Source organism: Pollicipes pollicipes, unplaced genomic scaffold (genome assembly GCF_011947565.3).
Source record: "Pollicipes pollicipes isolate AB1234 unplaced genomic scaffold, Ppol_2.1 Scaffold_4295;HRSCAF=5057_pilon_pilon_pilon, whole genome shotgun sequence".
In the NCBI taxonomy this organism is placed as follows: Eukaryota; Metazoa; Arthropoda; class Thecostraca; order Pollicipedomorpha; family Pollicipedidae; genus Pollicipes; species Pollicipes pollicipes.
The window spans coordinates 30,610,214-30,615,623 of record NW_023596461.1 but is presented as its reverse complement, the minus strand read 5'-3'; positions in this window follow the sequence as shown (position 1 = coordinate 30,615,623).

Here is a 5,410-nt window from a genome sequence, read left to right as displayed (position 1 = left end):
AACCCCGGCTAGCTTCACAAAACTGAACATAACATATCAGTCATAATTTGGTGTGTTCATTTTAGCTGGAAGCAACTAGCACAAGCCACACTGAAATTTGGCATAATTTGCGGCGCGGTTTTTAACGTCCTGCTTCTTTCTATCGCTAGAAGCCAGGGGAGAAGCCAGACTGGACGTTGGGGAGGCAAGTGACTCACTCAAGAATGCATATCGACGCCCGTGACCATTGTGGATAAATGAAGTTGCAAAATCCGCAGACAAAATTCTTATCTGTGGCCACCGCTGCTGGCTGTGCTGCGGCTTGACCCATTGATGAATCGGATTCACTCCCCGCGATAGGCCTGGGTTGTTGACTGCTGACGTGCCTGGTCAAAACTGGCCAGGCTTAGCGAACGATCCTCCGAAGCGGGGCATTCATCATCCGCTGCGACACTGATCAATTAGTTTTGTATTAGCTCCATGCAAAGATTCGCACTTCCACAGCTTGATTCAGCAGCCGGCGTGTTCCGGACAAATTGGAATTTACTTGGTTTTCTTTTTTTGTAAACCAGTCCCCTGTCGTGTGTCTCCTTAAAGTTATGCCTTATTTAGTTCAGCTCTGTCGGCCTGTCCTTTCCGGTCCCTTCCGACTGGTGGCTGGTTCCCGGATGGTGGACGCCGCGCCGAGGTCCTGCCACCGGTCGGAAGGGATCGGGGTAGTTCATGACCGAGCGACGCCAGGGAAAGGACGTGCGTGCCCCCTCCCTTGCCCGATCAGACAACATGAAGTTATGGCCAGCAGTAAGCACGTGCGGGGGTTCAGCTTAGTCAAGAGGTCCCGACAGGGGAAACAATTGTGTTGCTAACTGAACATCCGGCCTCGTGTCACTATGGGACCTCGCGTCTTTCTTCGTTTAACCAGATATCCTTACTGCACATGTATTGACGTTTTGACCCTGCACGTAGATACGACACAATTGGATGAAGGTGTATACCTGCACAGCGCGTGCGTGGAGCGGCGCTGTGCCCTTTCGGGCCGCCGATCCACGTCTGCCTTCACATAAGCGCATCGAGAGTGCGGAAAGCGCGGGGCGGCACACTACAGGCCTCCCTACATAATGCCAGTGACGCGGAGTCGAAAAGGAAATGAACGGTATCTGTTACCCCGGGAATGAACAACCGGACTACATGCCGGGCTTTCTGTGCACTTGAAGTTTCATGCACTTCGGTAGATGGCGCTAATCATAGCCAGGCAGCAAAAGCCGAGCAGTTGTCATGGAGGGAGGGGCGGAGGGGAACATGATGCACAATGGACGGCGATGGGTACGACGGGTTTGCGTACCACCCAGGCGGTCACTAAGGGCAGTTCTGCTCTCGACGCCAGGGCTGCGGCGTTGTGTCGATCACCGATCCTGCAGGCGTCGATAGCGATGCGGCGCCGCTCGCTTGCAGCAGCTCACGGTGTGCCGCCCGTCATCAGCCGACCTCTCATTGGATAAATACCTTCCTACGTCATCCCGCCTACCGCGCACGTCACCGGCCGGCGGCAGATCGCACGCCGAGTGGCGGTGATGGCGCTGACTATATATGCGCAGCCGACGTTGCCCAGGATGCTGTTGCATGTCAATAAGGGCGAGGGCTCGCATCCTGACGGTCTTCCTGGAAACTAAATTGGGCATTCTGTACTTTGGACATTGTGTACCTTGGACATTGTGTACCTTGGACAATACGTACTTTGGATGTTTTGTACTTTGGACATTGTGTACCTTGGACATTGTGTACCTTGGACATTCTGTACTCTGGACATTCTGTACTTTGGACATTATGAACTTTGGACATTCTGTACATTGGACATTGTGTACTTTGGACATTGTGTACCTTGGACAATCTGTACCTTGGACAATATGAACACCTCCACACCGGGGTCCGTATCATATTGTCCAAGGTACAAAATGTCCAAAGGTACAGAATGTCCAAAGTACAAATTGTCCAAGGCACAGAATGTCCAGAGTTCATAATGTCCAAGGTACAGAATATCCAAAATGAGAAATAACTTGCAAAACGGCTCGGTGTAGATGTGTTCATATTGTCCAAGGTACAGATTGTGCAAGGTACACAATGTCCAAAGTACACAATGTCCAATGTACGGAATGTCCAAGGCTTATAATGTCCAAAGTACACAATGTCCAAAGTACAAAACATCCAAAGTACGTAATGTCCAAGGTATAGAATGCCCAAGGTACAGAACGTCCAGGGTACACAATGTCCAGAGTACGGAATGCCCAATTTAGCTTCCAGGAAGACCGTCGGGATGCGAGCCCTCGCCCTTATTGACAGGCAACAACATCCTGGGATACGTGGGTTGCGCGCATATAGCCAACGCCATTACCGCCACTCGGCGCGTGATCAGCCGTCTGCCGCCGGCTGGTAACGTGCGCGGTAGGCAAGATGACGTAGGAAGGTATTTATCCAATGAGAGGTCGGCTGATGACGGGCGCCACACCGTGAGCTGCTGCAAGCGGGCGGCGCCGCATCGCTACCGACGCCTGCAGGACCGCTGATCGACACAACGCCGCAGCCCTGGCGTCAAGAGCAGAACCGCCCTTAGTGAGCACCTGGGTGGTACCCAAGCCCGTCGTATCCATCGCCGTCCATTGCGCATCATGTTCTCCTCCGCCCCTCCCTCCACAACAACTGCTCGGCTTTTGCTGCCTGGTTATGATCAGCGCCATCTACCGAAGGGCATGAAATTGCAAGTGCACAGAAAGCCCGGCATGCAGTCCGGCTGCTCATTTCCAGGGTAACAGGTACCGTTCACTTCCTTTTCGACTCTGCGTGACTACCAATATGTGGGGAGGCCTGTGGCGTGCCGCCCCGCGCTTCCTGTTTTATCGTTGCGCCTTTGTGAAGGCAGTGGTGGATTGGTGGCCGGAAGGGGCATAGCGCCGCTCCACGCACGCGCTGTGTAGGTATCCACCTTCATCCAATTGTGTCGTATCTACGTGCAGGGTCAAAACGTCAATACATGTGCAGTAAGGATATCTGGTTAAACGAAGAAAGACGCAACGTCCCATAGTGACACGAAGCCGGATGTTCAGTTAGCAACGTATTTGTTTCCCCTGTCGGGGCCTCTTGACTGAGTTGAACCACCGCATGTTCTTACTGCTGGCCATAACTCCATGTTGTCTGATCAGGCCGGGGAGGGGGCACGCACGTCCTTTCCCTGGCGTGCTCGGTCATGAACTACCCCGATCCCTTCCGACCGGTGGCAGGACCTCGGCGTGGCGCCCACCATCCGGGAGCCAGCCACCATTCGGAAGGGACCGGAAAGGACAGGCCGACAGAGCTGAACTAAATAAGGCATAACTTTAAGGAGACACACGACAGGGGACTGGTTTACAAAAAAAGAAAACCAAGTAAATTCCAATTTGTCCGGAACACGCCGGCTGCTGAATCAAGCTGTGGAAGTGCGAATCTTTACACGGAGCTCATACAAAACTAAGTGATCAGTGTCGCGGCGGATGATGAATGCCCCGCTTCGGGGGATCGTTCGCCAAGCCTGACCAGTTTTGAGCAGGCACGTCAGCAGTCAACAACCCAGGCCCATCGCGAAGAATGAATCCGATTCATCGGCGGGTCAAGCCGCAGCACAGCCGGCAGCGGCCGGCCACACCTGTGGAGGCCATACCGACATCCACCGCACGAGCCGCGATCATCATCAGCCGTGCGCAGTGCTGCAGACAGCCAGCATTGTGTTACGGGGCAGAAGCTGCTGATCTTATGGTGCGGATAAGAAATCTGTCCGCGGATTTTGCAACTTCATTATCTGCAATGGTCACGGGCGTCCAAATCCATTCTTGAGTGATTCACTTGCATCCCCAAGTCCAATCTGGTCTCTCCCCAGGCTTCTAGCGATAGAAAGAAACAGGACATTAAAGACTGCACCTCAAATTATGGCAAATTTCAATAAGGCTTGTGCTAATGGTTTCCAGCTAAACTGAACACACCAAATTATGGACTGACATGTTATGTTCAGTTTTGTTGTTTTGTTGCTTGTTGTTTGTGCAGCTAGCTGGAGTTGTTCCACTTTAAAAAGCCCCGCTCCTGCTCTCGGCTGTGGCTGGGCCGTCGCTTCTGGCTAGCAAGCACCCGCTCCAGCATGAATGTCAGCCGCTCCTCCTGTTGCGCTGCCTGCTCGGACTGCTGCAATCATCAGCGCCGCCGAGCGCTCGACCTGCTGGCCGTCCACTGATCAGCTCGGGCCCACGGGATGGGCTTGGCTGGACTTCGGTTGGCTTGGCCCGGCTTAGCGTGGTCTGCCTTACCTTGGGTTGGGCCGAGCCGGCGCCCGAAACATACTCGGGACTGTCACAGTAAACCGTACGTCTGGACCGAGAGCGACTGGCAGGGCCGCGGGAGGCCCAGACAACGTCAGATCGGTTCGGATCGGTTCGGATCAGATCGTATCGGATCAGGTAGGATGAGATAAAATTGGGTCGGATCGGATCAGATAGGGTCGGGTTCGGTCGTCGCGGTAGGGCGGGGCGAGTTAGGGCGGGGCGGCCGGGCCGGGTTGGGTGGGGGCCGGGCCGGTGGCCCAGGGCCCAGGATTAGGAATCGCGACCGCGACGACGACCGGACCGGGCAGGGTCAGGTTCGGTCCAGAGCCGGGCGGGGACGGCGACTAGGGCGGGGCTGGTTGGACATGTAGGATGTGAACTTGATCTGTCAACCTGCCACCCCTGTCAACCCGGTTCTGCCTAGTTCTGCAGATCACAGACAACATCACATTTCTGAACTTGATCTGATCTGTGCTGATCTGTCCAGCCTATCCTGCTCCAGCCCAGTGTAGTCCAGCCCCAAGTTCAGTCCATCCCCCATGCAGCCCAGCCTCAGGACAGGCCAACTCCCTGTCCAGTTGAGCACCATTCCAGTCCGGGCCCCAGTCCAATCTAGCCCCCAGACACCAGTCCAGCCCCCGGCCCAGTCCCCCTCAGTTCAGTACATCCTTGCCCTGAGATGTTTTGCATGCAGTATGGCATCATCATGTTTGACTGATGCCGTTCAGGGAAGGAAGACCCTGAGATTGTCGATTGTCCCTCCGTTGCAGGAGCGCCGCTGCTTCGCGCTGGCTGCTGTTGCCGTCCAGAGTAGAACCCGGCAAAGGGCGCTAGTTGGCAGCCTCCCCCTGCCGGCGGCCGGCTGTCACCAAGCACAGGAACGCTGTCGCTGGACACCGCCCAATGCAGAAGTGATGCAGTTGAACGCCGGCGGGTCGCCATCGTTCAACAAAGGGCTGGCAAATCAAGCTGCGAATGTGAACGCGACTTTGACCAGATGGCAGAGCTAACTCCATGGGACTCCGATCTGGCATGGCATGGTTGTTGCAGTTAGGATGCTCGGTAAGCCGGATTGATGCGTGATAATACGG